Raw genomic sequence first — 19,564 nt, 5'->3', positions numbered from 1 at the left:
AACGGATTAGACCGCTAGAATAGCAAACGACCCCATATTTTTTCCCGCTCTTTTCTCATTGCTCTTCAGTAAAGTTTGCCATTTCGTCATGAAAAGATATACGATCCAGAACGAATCGAAATTATTCAAATTTACTACCGAAAAACGGAGTCAGTGGTCTCAGCCTTACGAGCCTTACGTCCAATCTATAGTCGTCATAATCGTCCTGTCAAATCAACAATTGAGCGTCTAGTGCTAAAATTTGAATCCACAGGCACAGTACATAATGTTCCCTTGAGACAAAAAAGTGCCCGTGGAGTTGACAATATTGCTGCCGCTGGCGCATCAATTGAGAAAGATCCAAATTAGTCTCTCATATGTCGTTCTGAAGTGTTGGGCATCTCTGTGACGTCGTTGTGGCGAATTTTGCTCATTTCTGTCTGAATGGCTTCGACGATAAGCAAAATATGCGTTATTGATCAGGCCGCAATCCCCACGTACTCCACAGTTGCATCTCGAAAAAATTACGGTTTAGTGCGGTTTATTGGCCGGCGGCGTCATTAGGTCGGACTTCTTCCATGATGATCAAGACCGGCGCGTTTCTGTGAATGGGAATCGCTACTGCTCAATGTTAATGGAATATTTTTTTGGCTTGAATTGGATGATATGGACTTGGACAATAGGTGGTTCCAACAAGAGTTCCACACAGCGAATGTCACAATCGATTTTTTGAAAACCAAGTTTGATGTGCGTGTTATCTCACGAAATGCCCCAGTCAATTGGTCGCCTCGGTCGTGCTATTTGACGCCGTTAGACTATTTCCAGTGGGGATATGTCAAGTCTATGGTCTATGCCTACATGCTACCGAAGATTGATCTACGTACGAATATTGAACGTGAAATTGCAGCAGTATCAGCTGATATATACTTGAAGACCGTGGAAAAATGGGATTAGCGTCTGGACTTCTGCAAGCGTGCCCGTGGTGACCATGCAAAGAAAATCGAGTTCCATACATATTGACATCGGATTTCACAGGAATAAAGAATTTCATTGATATACCAAACGGTTTTTGTTTTATTTAAAAAAAAATTTTGTTTTTTTGCATTCAGAAAATAAAATTTAAAAAATACGGTTTTGTTTTTAAAATTCTAAGTGTAATTACTTATCGGCAATATCCTATTGCTGTACTGTATGTATCTATGTATGTATATATACTAATTTGATTTCATGTACATTTATCTAAACTATAAATAAATCTTAGTTTTATATATCGATTTCAGTATCATATAATAAATGTGTATTACTTCACTTCAGATAAATATACAGTGAAACCTCTAATAACCGGACCCTGTTCATCAGACAATTTCTGTCCTCTTATGGGGGTATCCGTTTATAGAGGTCCACGAATAAACGTTTTACTAAAATCTATACCCACGTTTCTTCTTAAATTAATTTACAAATTTTAGAATAATATTTACAATAAATTCGTTTGTTCAAATAGTGTATACATATGTATGTATATGGACAAATTTATTTATGCTTGAGTTTTAAAAATTTGTTGGACCTTAATTTCATTGAAATGGTTTCTACTCTTGTCAAAATATGTTTGATAATATTGAATCTGTAGTGTCATATGAAATTCTGTATAATGTCTTGATCAAAGCGCTGACAAACGGATGCTGTATTAGCAGACTTTATATTATCAAGTTTATTATCACGAGGGTGACTTAAATTGTAAACGTTTTGCCTCTTTGCATTTGTAATTTTTGATTTTTTCATGCTAAAAGCTACAAATTGTTACATATGGATCCCGTTACATTCATTTTCGAATACAAGGGAACAGCTAAAAACCACACTCGGTGGTAGTTTTACGGTCGATAACTTGACGACACTCATGTGTCAGTCGACTGATAAATGGCAAGCTGTCAGCGAAGCATCAGCGTTCATAATGACCAAACTGAGAACTTTTCAACAGACTAGGCGTCCGTCAGTCCGCGCAATAGAGGATACTTAAATGTCTTGTCCCTCCCACGAAGTAATACCTAGCCGGTGGCTCCGTGGGAGAGTCCTGAGTTGGGAGTAAAGTTCCGCACTTCGGCTTTCGATGCTTCCCCATACTATAAAAAAAAAAAACCCGTTACATCTTAACATGTTTATGTTCGTCATCACATTTTTACATACATATGGTGTGTTATGTACTCATATTATTCGTATTATGTATATACCTACATATGTACATACATACATACATATATGCTACCCCGGTTTAGTTATATTACCTTTACTTCAATTATTGATCTTTGTTGTCTCCAAATAAGAATTTCTCCTCCGCTTATTAGAGGATTTGTTTATTGTTTTCTTTACACTTTCTTTCAATAATTTAATTTTCTTGACCGCTATCTAGAGATCCGTGTCGCTTATGAAAGTTAACGAAACTAAAAAGTAGTAAAACAAGTGTCCCCGTCCGATCATGATAGTTCTTAAAGTGGAATTTGTTCTGAAAATCTAGCGTAAAACTTCGTTTCTAAATTTTTGTCCGGTTAAGACAGAGGTTCCCTATTTGGGTATCCGCAAGTAGGGATTTCACTGTACATCATCACATTCAAGTAGTTGTATTTGTTGTAACTGTGAAACTGTTTGTTTTCGTTTTGCGCAAGCCACAATTACATTCTATTAAAGGAGAAATCCACAATGTCAATATTCCTGAAGCAAAACAACACTTGTAATGGCAACACCTACACTAATGCAATTGTCGAAAACGGTAACAGCATAAGTTTGAAAGGTCACGAAGCAAAACGGATGCTAAAACTCAATTACATAACAATCTGTTCACATTTTTTTACACACCATCAACTCTAAATGAGCAAATGACTTACAGTTACAAGTAGTAAAACCATGCAACCAAACAACCACCAACACCAACAACAACAGCAACAGCAACACGCGCCAGCTCATTTCACCGATGTTCGCCTACATATGTGCCACACATCAACTTTGACTCTGACTGTAGCTTTCGGTTTTCGCCTTAGCACACCGATCGCTCCTCACCGCACAATCACTGCCACCATGGCCTCGACGTCGGCCACAGCCATAGCCGCAACCTCAACAACACAAATTACTATGCAATTTAATCTGATGCCAACAACAACAACAACGAAAATAGCTATGAGAAACATTCATGTGCAAAAGTTTGTAGCAGGATGCAAACATATACATATGTACATACTATATATACATATACATATATGTATGTATGTACATATGTATGTATTATTGCATTTTTGTACGTGTGTATTTAGAAACATTTGAAAATAAACTAGAATACTTGGGCTCAAACAACCCCCAATGAATTCAATCTCATTGTGGCCCATTTCGACGCCCATAAAGTTGGAATCATGCACCGCTCACTAAATATCTCCCACCGCCCATTAAGCAGCGATAACCGTGAGGCAACCACCCATCTTCATTGTGGCTCAGAGCCAACAGCACACATACATACATACATGTACCATATGTAAACACATGGCCTCTGCGCATTGGTACAATAAACGGTAAAGTCGTAGTGTTGCCTTTGCCGAAAAGCCGTTCAAGTCTCAATCAAAAAGACAAAGCAACAACATTATATGTGCATATATGCATTCTTACATACATACATACAAACATTTGTATGTATGTTATATGCATACCTATGCATGTAACGTTTAATACGTGGATGTGTTCCTAAGAGGACAGACATAGACATTCATGCATATACATACATAACAAAATAGCTAATTTCTGTAGGTGTATGGGGGAGCGATAGTGAGACTAAATTCATGAACAACAGCAATGAATTGGAGGACGACAGCGTTACAAGGATCATATATCTTTAACAATACCGTGGACGCGCTAAAACCACTCAGTATCCAATGAACCCAATAAATGCCAAAATTATTTTCTATAAAGCGAGCGCAAAACTCATAGAGAAATACCGTTCACTGAGAGCCAGCAGTTTACCCAATTAACAGTAAATATTCTAAGCAACGACAGCGTCGCATTAGTTATATAGAGTGAATGCAGATTTTGTTTGTGGTGATATCTATAATTTCATCGCTTCCTTTAGTACGATTGTATAGTCATATGACATCGACTTCATCACCAAAATGACGCAGTGATTTTAAAATATCTCAACATATCAAGAATCAACAAAGTTTCAAAGTCATTCAAGTTTTGTAGGGTTATAATGTAGCAGAAGAAGAATACAACTTATTTTCACGCCGTCATAATAAGTTTAATAATTTAGGCACCGTAATATTACGTTTGGTTCATCCCACAACGCCAGTTCTGCTTACGAAAAGTGGCTCACTAGGCACATTATATTTATCATAATCTCAACCTTCATATTAAGAAAGGTGAGATCCTTTCCCATTTAAAGTTTGAGAATATGTTAAGGTCGTTTCGACCCTAAGGCCTCTAATCATTCGCTTTATCATATAAGATTATTTTATATAATAATTAAATGCTCCAGCTATCCTAAGGAAACGGAGGGAACCAGCTACTAGATGGTTTTTAAGTGGACAAATTGGTGATGAGTGTTACACCGGAGCTTTTCCAAGAACTGTGTCGTGCTGATCATCTGATTGTGGATGTGGATCACCACTTTCCTTCGTTTGGACAGGGCTGAATTTCAGTCTCCAGGCATAAGTTTATGTATGCATTACAGCTTCTTGCCAACGTATTTATGTAACTCCGTCTAATGCCGTACAGTCACAAAATATTATTTTTCATTGTTCTGGAAAACCTCCCGATTTTGAAATGAATTATGTGGCAGAGATAAGCTAATATAATTATCTCTCACCAAAACTGAAATACATCGTTAACTCGGCTATAATCGCGTAAGCGGTGTCTACGCCAATTAAGAAGAAGAAGAAGTATTTTGGGTATTTGGCTGAAAGATAAAAAGTGTATGGTCGGATGCTACTATTGACAGCTTATAAGTATAGGAATGTTCAAGAATACAATATTTTTTTTTGTTTACTGGGTGGCTCTATCTTCAGGTGCATACACTCGAGTGCAAATACTTCTAGTACTATTCACTTGTATGTAGTTTATTTATACGTTTTCGAACTTCATTCAATTCAAATTCAATAAAATTTTATTTAAATATTATATATGTAAGAATTGATGTGTATTTATTATGTATACATGTATGTATGTATGTGCTAGTCATCTCATTTCACTAACATTTTATTACATAATCTCCAGCCAATAACCTTAACCAAGAGAAATTCCAAAAAACAAGAATGGAATCACTGACAGATTTGGACCTTTCACCATATTCTAAATCCCGCTTTCTTATGCAGTCAAAAGAAAAAAAGAAACCTAATAAAACTTCTTGCAATATATCGTCATAGGGCGGTTAAAAATTTATTTTACCACCCCAGCAAAGACAAACCTATATCTATAGTGGTCCGATCTGAACAATTTTTTTTGAAACTACAATTTTTGGCCATGCCAAATTTCGAGAACATACTCTGTCAAATCAAAAAGTTTTCCATACAACACACACGGACATGTCTAAATCGAGTCAGCATTTATGTATATAGAATATATTTTATAGGGTCTCGGACGTGTCCGTTTGGGGGTTACAAATGTGGCAAACATAATATACTAGTCAAATGTATAAGGATGGGTTGTGAGCAGAGTGAAACTGTCTTAATCTAAACCGATTTCTCCGAAAAACGCGATATAGTCCTCTCTTTTCACCTAAGACATTCGATAATGATTGTTCAAGTGCAAGAGCTGGTCACGGTAACGGTTAAACCAACTAAAGTATTTTTTTTTCATTATAATTGTATTTATTATATCTGATTTTTTTAACGCCTAACAATAAGTTATAAAATCTTAAATCTATTTGAAAACTAGTACGCAGGCATATCTCTTCTTTTACGTAGGTTGCTATATATATTTCTGGCCTAATAATGTAAATAGGCATATTTATCAACGAAAATGTTTTTTTTTATTTTTTTTTTATTTTTTTTCTTTGTCGATTGCTGTTTTGTTTCGATACGCATAGATCCATGATTCGTTACCTGTGACGATCTTATAAACGTCTTTTGAAGCACCGCGATCGTATTTTTTCAGCATTTCTTTACACCAATCCACACGAGTCTTTTTTGAGCGATAGTCAAATTGTGCGGGATCCAACGAGAACAAACCTTTTTTACGGCCAGGTGTTCAAGCAATATCGAATGTATGTTGGTGGGAGAAATGCATAGGCATGCCTCTATCTGAAGTATGTTACATGACGGTCTTGCATTATCAGTTCACGTACGGCATCGATGTTTTCTGGCACAACGGCTGTTTTTGGACGACCTTCACGGAATTCGCCTTTGAGCGAGCGTCGGCCACGATTGAATTCGTTGTACCAGTTTTTCACAGTGCTATAGGATGGTGCTTCATAGCCATACAAAGATTTTAGTTCATCGATGCACTCTTGTCGTGATAAATTCCATTTTTTGGTCGAGATTAATTTTTTAACTTCCGGTAAATGAAACAATTCACCATTAAATGACAAAACGTTCTGAGTGATGTTATGCTAAAAAATGTCAAACTTTCCAATGGAAATGTCAGATTGCACCTGGCAACACTTAGTGTTGCCCTAGGCCAGAATATATGTATATAGCAGCCCTCGTAAGGCGTGTTTGATCGCAGGAATGTATCAAAGCATTAGCCAAAGGGTTTGGGTGATCTCGGAGTTTAGATATATATTTAATTCGGCTATCTCCTACTTCTTTCTTTACTATAGGCATACAAAGGTCTTTATGGATATTTTCGTTACGTTACGCATGTACCATGGTGAACACATAATTGTTCTAAGCATTTTCGATGGGAACCTTTGTATTATATCAATATTAGTTGCACCGGTCGTACCCCACAGTTGATCCAAATCGGCCTTATGACCGCATTATATAAAAGCACTTTGTTGTCTAAGCTAAGTTTGGAGTTTTTATTTAAAAGCCAATTTAAATTTGCAGCTCTAATCTTCATACAAGTTATTTTACTAGAGATGTGTTTTCTCCTCGTGAGCCTTCTATCTATGTGAATACCAAGATATATTACTTCGTGCGCTTGGGGTACTAAAATATTGTTTATTTTTACTGCCGGGCACTTTTTGGCATTTTTGGTAGTTTACTAGGCATTCTTCGACAGAACTTAAATGCGCCGCACAGTGGTGCCAGAGCGGAAAAAAAGGATTTTTTTAACATTCCAAATTTGTACCATCTTTTCAATTTAAGCTAAGAACTAATCAAATAACATTGTCCGAACACTTGGGCTTGATATATTCAATGGTTTTTTGTTGGGAGAGCTTCAAAGTCCAACAAAGTATCAACGCAAAGTTACTCAGAAAAATGTGATGAATATTGCAAAGATTAAAACTCAAAAGTTAACTATAAAATACCAATTGTAAAGTTTCTATTTATTAAAACCAATGTTATAGATGTGATTTACATCATCAAATGTATACTTTCTTTTTCAAGATTTTTTTTAATATGATGTTTTTTCATGGTCCAAAAAAATCATATATTTCCCAACTTCAACAGAATATAACTATTGTGCGCAGGAGCGCGCAGGTTAGCCACTTACACAAAATAAACTTTAAAATCTCCTTAATCGATAGAAAAAAAATCAGCTGCCATTAGCTGCCAATTCATGAGTAATTAGCATTTTAATCTACTACAACTAGCTGTGATAACAGCGAAAATATTGCAACTTTTGTGATTATATTATATGGGAGATGGGCGTAATTGTGGGCGGATTTGCTTCATTTTTTCTGGACAAGCTTATATTTACAAAATATTACACTGTAGAAAATTTTGTTACTGTAGGATGATTTTTGATTTTTGTGTTATATGGGAGGTGGGCGTGGTTGTGGGCGGATTTTAACAATTTTTTTTTTCATCTAATTTGCAATATGAGAGATGTGTGCCAAATTTCAAAGCCCTACCTCGATTCCTTCTATTTTTTGTCGCGGATTGTATGAAGCGGCACCACTGTGCGCCGCTAATATTCTTGATGCTAAAATGTGGCAATTGTTCCTGCTCACTATACTAGCTGTGTCATCTGCAAAAGTTGAAGTTAATACATACATTGTTAGCTGTTGGAAGATCTGCTGTATATATGATGTAAAAAGTTGAGCTTAAAACACTGCCCCGTGGTACACCAGTCCTTATCTGTCGTTCATCAGATATGTAGAGTATTCATAAATAATCCGTTAATTTTTCGCACAAAAGACAGAGATGTATATTTGATATTAATAATTCGTCATAAAGCAGGGCACTGCATAAGCGCTCGAAATTGTTTTGCCAATCAAACCAGATGTTTTGATTTTTGGTAGACCAGAATGCGCCCAATAATCTCATTAATTTGTCACGTCCCATACACATTACAGTTATCGCTAGTCTCGCTCACAAGTGGGTGTGTCCAGTTGCAAACAACAACTGTTACAAATTAAGAGCGTTTGGCCACATATTTTGATTTTGACTTGATGAAGTGTAAATCCCCTAATTGGTGTGACCGAAGAAATGATAGCTGTTCCCGTATGGCCAATTACACCTCGAAATGAAATAATTGTCAGTCGTTACGCTTCATATGCTTCACATATTTATATACAGATGCACAAATATAAAATAAAAACCACATTTGCACACTTGCATTCGGAGATATTAGTCAGAACAACCCTGCGTGATCTACTTCTTCATGATGATGAGTTATTTGGTAGGTGCATTGAATGGGAATTCATAAATGGGGCGACAGCGAATTGAACATTAATGCGCTAAAATTTATTCATAAATTTATTTATAGGCATATATTATTGTACTTATATGTGAGTATTTTTAGGCAAAGAAGCGGTAATTTGTTATGTAACGACATATAATTATTGTAACTAAAACGCTTGTTGTAAATTAATTGAAAGCACAACTGTTGCAACATATAATGAAGGTATGTTTAATATATGAAAATATGTATTTAGTTAGAAATTTATATATTCAATTATATGAGCCACCATTAAGAAAATTATGCATAAATATATTTGGAACAGATAGGCTAATTATATCAGCTAAATGGATCTCTATGTAGTAATTACCAGCTTACAAATCGGTGCGGTACATGGAGACATACGTGAGTACATACATACATAGATGAGATAGAATATCTCGAGTTTTTGGTTAAGACTTTGACCTCTGGAAACATTTAAAATATTACCAGTATGAATCATATAAATGCATTTTGTATATATGTACATACATACATATGTAAATGTACATACATACATATATGTTCAAAATACTAAATTGATGAATTGGAGTAAATTGAGGCATATTTGTTCTCTTAAGGTATTAAGGAATACTTACATATGTAATTTATGTTTTTATTCTCTTGCAACAAGTTGCTACAAAGTACAATAGTTTTGTTCACCTAACGGTTGTTGGTATCAGCTAAACATGATGAGGCGAGTTTAAGTCCGTGTGACTGTTCGTCCATCTGTTCGTGCGATAACTTGGAAAAAATTAAAATGTCTTGATAAAACTTTGTACAACTGTTTCTTGGCAAAAAATAAGAGTGAGTTTGTAAATGGGCGTAATCAGACCACTACCATACTCACAAAACGCCATTAATCGAAAACCTCTAAAATGCCATAACTATAACACTAAATTAACATATAAAATTGCAAATTCGTAAAGGGGATTGCAGGAACACGAATCGTATTTGGTTTGAAAATTTTTAAGAAGTGAGCGTGCCCCAAAGGACCCCAGTGCGTATGGCTGACTTTTTGCCGAAAATATCAGTCAATCTGTGAGACATATTGCACTTGTTACGTTAAAGTGTAACAACGCAGAATTTCCAAATTTTAGTTTTTTTGCAAGAAAATAATGTGCAGTGGTCATCTCTACCCACTGTAAAAATCGTTCAGTGATTTGTCTAGTCTTTCGTTAAAACAACCGTTATGACTCTCTGTTTATTTTCAGCATGACTTCTTTCGACTCAACAGTTTTTCGTCTCTACTGAAAATGTTCAAATTTTGAGTTGTTACACTTTAACGTAACAAGTGCGATATGTATAATTGTAATTTAGGGAAAATGTTATTGTTAATAATATACCCTTGAGTCTAAAATTGAGTTTATTCGGATTAATAATCTCTTTAGATCTCTTATACCAAATACACTCAGAGAAAAAAATCCCACGCAGTCGATAATTCTCTAATATTCAATTTTTAAATTGTCACTATTCACTAAAAAAATACTGCTTGTCTTTTTTTGTTATGTAACATTATTGTATGTATACATTATTTTACCATTATTTCTGAAACAGTTAGTCTCTGCACATGTTTATTATTTAGTTTTTGAGTCAGTAAGCATATTGGAATATGGTGTTGCGAATAGAGAAGAAAGTAGAAATCGTAGCTTCATATGAAAGTAAATTATTCAAACGTCAAATTTTACAAAATTTAATTTTTTAAATCAGAAAAAGGGCAGTAGGCGTCCGAAAAAAGTAAAACCTCGTCATGAAGGGCAAATTAAACGGAATACCATTATTGATCGCTTTCTAAATGCTGGAACAATCAATTTAATATTTTACGAAACGTTCTTTGCGACGTCCAGCCAAAAAAAAACGGCGGCTAGAGTGAGAAAAATCACATAAAACTCGGATTGCATTAGATGGGGAAATGCCACGGTGCGTCGTAGGAAAAGAGAGTGATTTTTGGAAAACTGTATTTTACGCACCGTAAAGCATTCCCCTTTTTAATGGTTTGGTGGGTTTTAACCAAGTTTGGTGTTAGGCAGCTTATTATTCTTAATCTGACATTTGTGAATGCCGAAAAATGCATTGGAATTTTCAATGATGGTGTTTTGCCAATGCCAACTTGAACAGCTGTTCGAAACCATTAAAAACGTTTATTTTCAGGTTGATTGAGCCCCTTGCCATAAAGCCAAAGCCGTAACTAAAGCACAAAAATGTTGAAATATATTTTTCAACAATTCAAACAATTCCAAGTTACAAACCAAAAAAAATGTTTATGGAATTGAGGCTCTCACGTGACCAGGAACCAGTACAGATCTCAATCCAAATGAGAACTGCTGGCATTATATGGGCAAAAAAATAAGAAAGAAGCGTGCTAAAAGACTAAAAGAAATGTAAAAAATTATTAAAACTGTATGAAATGAAGAAATTAAAGAGCTACATAGGTTTTCGGGTTTCAAAAAATCGAATTTTTATTGTCTTCATGTGTCTACAACACCTCTGAAATATTGTTCTAAATTTTGAAGTTGATCAGAGTAATAGTTTCGTAGATTTAGCTTTGAGGACTTGAACACTCGAGGCTAGCTAGGCTATGTGCGCTGTCTTTAAATGCGTTTTTTCTCGAAACTGTGTTTTTGAAGTCGTTTGGCAAGATTTCTAGAGAACTACTCAAGCGATATTCATGAAATTTTACACAGTTCTTTGAGATACAATTCTTAAGGACTTGGACGAAGGATTTTGTTTTATTTTTAATAACAACTATTTGAAAAACAGTTTCGCGAAATTTTCACTGGAATTTTAATTTTTTTTTGTGAAAATGTCTGCAAAATTCCGCTTTTCAGTTTTTTTTCCTTCGCCCAAGTTCTAAATTAAGGTTTTAAATAAAACGCGTACTTTTTTCACTTGATGATCCTGTAAGAAGTTATCGTAGCAACGCGGGCGCTTCTTTTTTCCGAGGAGTCACCGGAAATGATATCGCAATGGCCGACATTAAAATATTTTTTTCCAAAAAATTTCGAAATTACTTTGTTAATAGTGTATGTTTGTAACAACAAAAAATTCTAATAAAATATTTAATTTTTTATATGAGAAAAAAATTAAAAAAAGGCTGTCCCGGGAAGCTCATCTAATCCCTTAATAAAAATTATTTATTTATTTATACTAGGATTTTTTTTAACAAATAATTTTATTTTTCCTTGGTTTGTATTCTATTGTTAAATACAGTACATATAAACGTAAAATATGTAAATAACATTTTTAAAAATTTTATTATTGTTCATAACAAATTTTAGTCTAGGGTTTGTTTTGAAGTTTAACACGAATCTTATGTAATTTTGCGTTATATACATATGTATGTATATATGTACATATAACCACTCTGTAAAGTATAGTGCGTTTTTTTTCTCCGAGTGTATATATTTTCGAGCTTCTAGTTGACTTCATAACAAAATCAGTAGAGTTTGGATTTTCGAAATAGGGTTTTTTTTAATTGCAAAGAAGGAATAAATACAGTTATTTTAAAACCACAATAAGTTACTTTAAAAATATCAATTACTATAATCTTCCTTCTACTTTAATTTAAAGGTGTTGTAATACTACAATACTAAGAAAGCAACGTTGTTTCAGCTTCTGTTGGTACTAAAAGAGACTACAAAAAATATACAAAGCCTCTGCTATTTTATATAAATTTTTGATCAGAAACTGTTTGAAATGACCTGTAAAATTAGCGATAATTCAGTTGAAGCAACTTAGCAAATCTAAGCTAACAACCTAAATTACGTCCCCACAAGCCCGAGCGCCTCAAAAGCCAAGTAGTAGCATTGACACGCTTTATAAAAAAATGTGTTGAGTCGATCCATAAGAGATTCTCTGTTACCCCTCTAACGATATTGAAGCGCTGCTTCTTTAACCTTTTCGAGGTTGTCGTCAGATAAAAAAATGATTGACACGTGGCTTAACTCAACGCATTTAATGGGGTATTCTACTCTAGAAGCATGAATTTCAGGTAATTTTTAAAGTGTCGTAAAAAAGGCAATTAATATTTTTACAATCCATTTTTTTATTAGTTATTTGTTAATTTTAGAAGAGTACAGAAAAAAATTAAAAACTAAAAAATTTCAAAAATTGTGAATTTTTGATATATTACATGTACATACATATATCAAAAATTGTGAGCTGACGAAGTGGGGGGTCTCTAAAAATTTCCACGTGACCATACCCATGATTTCAACCCTCCTAGTTATCTGAAACCAAAAAAAAAGCTATTGTTGATTATTATTGATTATTAATCTAGAATAATGTCACAATGGCCGGAACTACGGAAAAGCGGGGAACATTTTTTTTCACAAAATGGCGACGGCCTGAAAAAAAAGTTTTTTTGGATCACTTTTTCTGACTATTTCGAATTTTTTAACAATAATAAAAATAAAAATTTGGGGATGGGGCTATTTCCAATCATAGACAAGCCTATAAAAATTTCAAATAAATCGGTCCAGTAAAACCTGAGGAATCGTGAGTATCGTTCCAAAAAAGTCAGTTTTGAGAAAAACGCGTTTAAAGTTTAGGAGACAATTCTAGTGAACACGGATGCCACGCCACAAAATCGTCTGTATCTCCGAAAATAAGTCGTATTTTGAAAAATCCTTCCAAGGTCATATTTTTGAAAGTCTAAACTTTCAAGATATGCAAAAAAGATCGATTTTTTCAAAATCCTAGACAAGAATACTCCCTTAAGCAAGAATATTTCGTTTAGCATTACGTCATTCGTTAACTGAGAGATAATAACACATACATATGTATGTATGTACGTAACATTACCAAATGACTTAAATACATACTTCGCTACGCTTTGAACGTTTTTCAAGAAAAATCTGTTAAATTTTATTCAATAAAGCTTAAGTAAATTCGTCTACACCGAAGTTACGTGATGAAAAACCAGCTAACTAACTACAAAAATAACCATCACCATCACTATCAGCAGCAGCTATCAGCTTGCAGCAGCAGTTGCGGCAAGCAGCGAGGCACGAAAACTTTCATGTCATTAATAAAATTATCACTACGGCACACACCAATTAAGTAACCTGCCAACGTATCCAACATTTAACACCCTCTGCCAACGTCACTCAAATCCCTTACAAACCAAACAACACCAAAAACCATGCTCGTCGCTATCCGCTCGCTCTCTTGTGTAAATGAAGTAAAATTTTCAAAATAAATAAATGGATGAAGTGGCTATGCGAGAAGTATATACAAGTACATATATTATATATGTATATCTAAATGTCTAGTATACATATGTAAGTATGTACATAAGTAGAAACTATATGTAATAAAGTGTTTACGACTGCCCTCGTACTTGCTGGAAATTTGTGCACATACATACATACATACATATGTACATACATACATACATGCATAAGTAAATAGTTATATAAACATTATGTATACATAGCGTTACATATGTAAGTGCAGGCATTTCGAAGTTTACAGCAATAAATTTGGAATACAACTACATATGTATGTATGTTAGAACCATAGTTTCGGAAGTAACAAAAATTTCGGTCCATTTTAGAAAAAAAAAAACAACTTACCCAATGTACATGCATATGTACATACATACATACATATGTACATATGTACATTCATATATACATGTATACATATGTATGTATGTACAGTTAAAGTTGTACGTCTGAATTCATTTACACTGTACCCTCCCACTTATGTATATATGTATGTATATTATTTCCAAATTTACAAGTTCAAGTAGATAGCAAGCTCATGAAGATAAATAGACGAGAAATAAAAAAATCAAAAAGCCACAAACAAAACAACAATGCATACATATGCATACAAGTTTGTTGGTATACTAAGTGCATAAATAAATAAGTGGAAAACACACAGCGAAGGACATTTGCGACGAAGCCACACCAACGATGAAGAATCCCATATATACAATATAGTGCCAACTTTGCACAGATGCTTGCGCACATACACAGTATGTAAGTAAGTATGTGTGGGTATATACGACCAAAAAGAATAACGAATTCGCTTCGCAGCTTGACGAGTGGTGAAGTAGAGCAGGAAAGGAATAATCATAAAATGATTCATGTGCCTTTTCTTTAAGCGAGGCGTTTATGTTAACAAATTAAAAGCAAATTGGTCGCCACAAAGTCTCCCAACGGGCCCACTTGCGTACCCATACATGCAGACATTCTAATATACTTTATATCTACATATATACATACATATGTCCTCGTTCTATTGCACCTACCCAACTGGAAAATAGTTGTAGAAGTACTCCGTAAGAGTTTGTGTCAGTAAAAATTACCGTAGAATCATGGTAATCCATCCGAATTAAGCTTTTTGACTTTGTGGAATATATTTAATACTGCTTTCTATAAATCTATTTTTTTACAAAATGATAAAGAATAATACAAATTTCGATATAATACTTATAAACATTATATATGTATATGTATGTTAAGTGGAATATGCCATGAGTCTAGGGCCGCTATCAACAAACCTGTCACATTGAGAATATTCCAATAAGGGTTACAAGGAAAGTACCGAAAAAAGTAAAACTGCCGAAAACCGTTTGCCAATCGTGTAAATTTATTATAGAAATAATGATACAATTCGAGCAACATAATCGCCCAGTAGAGGCGATAATTCGAGCAACTATGGATCTGATTCGCACAACCATTAGTGGATAAGGCGCATCCTTAGAGACAAAGCTGCTGTTGCTGCTGGGAAGGAGAGTGTCACAGAAGAACCAAACGAGACCTTCATTGTGAGCAACAATTGGGGATGTGCCCAGCCACTTTGTGACAGATTTTGCAGAAAATCCATATATGCAGGTTTACAAAATCCAACTCGAGCAAGAATTGAAGCCGAATGACCGTTAATGTGCCCTAAACAAGTTGGCCATCGATCCTAATTTTCACAAGAAAAAATGGTTATGCGATTAAGCCCTCTTTTAGTTGAATGGCTACGTTAATATACAAAATTGTAGAACTTCAAGTGTTGATAATTTACAAGCCTTTGTTGAGGCGCCGTTACATCCTCAAAAAGTCGCTAGGATTATTCAGACCAGCCTTGTTAATTCGTTAGTCGTTACTCGGTAATGTTTTACGTGCGTTTTGTTTTTGTAAAATTAACATCACTTGTCTATTTGGCTTGCGTTGTTGCCTCAAAAGTTAACTTGATTCATTGCAAAAAAACACATTTGCTGTTCACTACAAAATAATTTTTGACAAATTTTTGAAAAGTAAGTATTTAATAAAATGTAATCCGCTGTTTGGAATAAAATTTACACACACCTCAGTAGAACAAAAAGTATGTTCACAGTTAAGTGTTTTAACGAGGTATCAACTAACGATCTACCAGATTAACAAGTTTGGTCTGAATACCCGTACTGTTTGGTATGCCGAGCATGGGGAATCATTGGCCCATATTTCTTCAAAAATTAAACCGACCACAAAGTAACAGTCAATGAGGAACGCTATAGAGGCATGATTAGGCCTTTACGATCTTGGTAGCCTCTCGGCTTATCTTTATAATAAAGCTAAATTCTTGGCCTTAATACCAAATTATATGCATTTTATTTCTTCTTGAAAATCTCATATCTTAAAAACTCCCTTTATGGGGGTACTCTCATGTGAACGCATACATTTTACCACTTTTCAGGAAATTTTTTTTTTATGCGACAACAAAATTCAATCATTTTAATTTTTTAATATATTTATATTTGCATTTTGAAATGTACAAAAAATTTTTTTTTTCGTTTTTTACATTTTTAATATATTTTTTTTTTAAATCAAAGTAGTCCCCAACAAAAAAAGTAGTTCACTGGTCATGGTGATAGCGGCTGTTCATGTTGTCTGAAATAAAAAATCGAATGGATTATTATTCAGTAGTTCTGCGGCTATCATCCCTACCAAATATAATCAATTTCATTAAAAAAAAATGTCGAACTTCAAAAAAAAGTCACGAAAATCTTTTTTTTCTTTTTCGTTAAAAATCGTTTAAAAAAATTAAAATATTTTCGAAAATAAACAATTCTGGTAGGGGCGATAACTATAAATGAGTAGAAGAACATACATATGTAAATTTTAAAGCAATCGGTTGAATACTTTTTTTTTTAGGACCATGACATTTTCAGAAAATGATGATTCGAGAAAAATGCAGACATGGCGCCTGGTAGACACGTCGGCGACTATGAGCTGTAACTTATCAAATACTATGAATTTCGGTCTGAATTTTTCACAGCATGTTTTCAATAGGTTTTACTGTCAAAATATCAAAAAAATCGATTCTTCGAAGTGATTACATGAGAATACCCTCTCATATACTTGTAGCTCAAATCGTTAGCGATTCTTGTTGATTTTAATATGAAAAAGAAACACGTATGTACAGGGAAATCTCCAATAAGGAATTTATATAAACAGAACTGTAACTGATGTTGTCTATGTTAACTACTTTAGGATTTCTTTGTAAGTGGAATTTGTTTGCAATAAGTGGCGTGACGGGTTGTGTTTTTTTAAGTACGTTTCTTATCACATTATATAAGAAAATATAATATAAGGTGAACATATTTATATTGTTCCGGTTTTCAATTAATATCAAATGAAAAAGTATCGACAGTAAGAAGAATTCAAGGTTCCTCACAGGCGCTTCGGTTTGTATAGAAATAGAGTGAACGTCAAATACTCTTTAATCAAAGGTTCTTCCTCAGATTCGATTGATTTGATGATTTAGAATTTATAGAAAACGGCCATTGTATTTGTACATTCACAAGAAATTATCTATTTATGTATAATTAGAAGTGATTTCCTACCGAGTACTTTGCACCAACACTATATAGCTTTACACCAACAACATTTAAATAAAAGAATGAGTTTAAAATAAGAATATAATGAGATCTCGAATTCCTACACGAGCTCTCACAAAAAATTGAAATATATTTTGTACTCGTAATAATAATAATTTTATTTCGTGTTCATACTATGAAACATCTTTGATTGTATAACAATTCAGGGGAGGATTCAGAGTAGAATTTTGGGAGGGGGGCAGGTTAACTATACTTGCAACTCAAAGGCTTTTTATTCGCGGAGTGTCAGTTATGATGGAAATAAGGGGGGTAGAACTCTCCGTGGATCCGCGCCTGTAACAGATGGATATTAGATGAATGCAAATCTTGAATAAAACAAATATTTATTCTTTTACAAAATGAAAGCCGTTAAGAATCTTAAAAGGCGCTTCGAGATCATATTGCGAAATTATTATCAGATATGAATGCTTTTAATGAGAACATTTTTAGCTGTACATGCCTTGAATATTATGTGTATGTGTGCTTTGGTAAGCTTTCTTCATTACTACTCTGTTACTTCTATTAAACTGCTGAGAAATCTACAGAAATCCACATTCTACTATCCTCTAGGTTGTATTGTCGGAAAAGTACAAGTAATATCTATGTAACCACGGTATGAATATGTTGCATAAAGTTCACCATTCCCTGAGAAATAAATTTAAAAAAATATTTATGAATATAATCAAATATTCAACAAAGCGATACTAGTATGCAAGAGTGGTAGTGAATGCTGGACGGGATGTACTATACTTATACATAAGTACATACAGTCAGGGACAGAGAAATGCACACTTTCAGCTTTTGATAAAAAGACGTTTATTGTGAATTTAAAAAGAAAACATATTGAACTTTGTCATTAGAGTAGCATAAATTTAGAAATAACTAAGTTATGTACAAAAATTATAAATTGAATTTTTCAATACTTCTTTTTTTTAATATTAAGTTTCCAATTGCGTATTTTGGTCTGACAGAGCGCAGTATGCCGCTTCCGCGGAAGTTTTGAAAATTTATTTGACCTGCTATAGGAGTTATTGCTTTTAACCATCCAAATGTTAATACTTTGTAATGTATTCACAATTTTTCAAAATTGCTTGGCATTGTCGTGGCAAACTCTCCACTAACTTATGGCATTTACATATATATGTATGTACATACATATTTTGTGGAATTGCGTACCAAGCCTCCCACCCCAAAGTTCTTACAATTTTTTTAAATTTATTTTGGCAATGTGCATCTTAACATCACACCATAAATTTCCAAAAGGTTTGCATCGGGTCTTTGCGCTGGCCACCTAAGGACGTCAATACTTTCTGCAGAGAGCCAATAATTCACATCTTTTGTTGCGTAGCCGGATGAGTGCCATGCATAGAAATACAATTCATAGGCACGGACTCAAACGGATATGCTTCCATAGTGGTTTTGAGAATGTTGAGGTGTGAAAATTGGTCTATTCTACTATCTAATCCCTCTCCAGTGGTTCAAAGGCGTACTAGAAAAACGCTCACCAGACCATCACGCTATCACCGCGGTACTTAAGGGTTTTTGTGGTGTATCTGGAGTTATATGCCTGACAGCTGGAATGTGGGAAAAATGGTTTGCCATCGGATCCAATACGATTCAACTTTTTTTCATCGCTCTTAAAGACACTTTTTCAAAATTTTCGTCCTTTTCTCAATATTCTTTAGCAGAATTCGGCCGTGCTCTTATGATTCTTTTGGATAGCAAGGGTTTTTTGACTCATTCGCCCAAATAATTAAGCATCATTTAGATGCTTTCGTCAAAGTCAACGGGGTGCGCTAAATCCAAATTCCTCATTTCTTTCAGCCATAATCTCTCGAGAAGGTTTAAAATGATCAGCCTGGCCTTTGCTGGTGTTGGCTTTATCAGCATGTTCCGTTATTTTACGTGCAGGAGCTATCCGGCTTTTTTATT

This window comes from Bactrocera tryoni, chromosome 4 (assembly GCF_016617805.1).
Source record: "Bactrocera tryoni isolate S06 chromosome 4, CSIRO_BtryS06_freeze2, whole genome shotgun sequence".
Taxonomy (NCBI): Eukaryota; Metazoa; Arthropoda; class Insecta; order Diptera; family Tephritidae; genus Bactrocera; species Bactrocera tryoni.
This window is presented reverse-complemented; position numbering follows the sequence as displayed.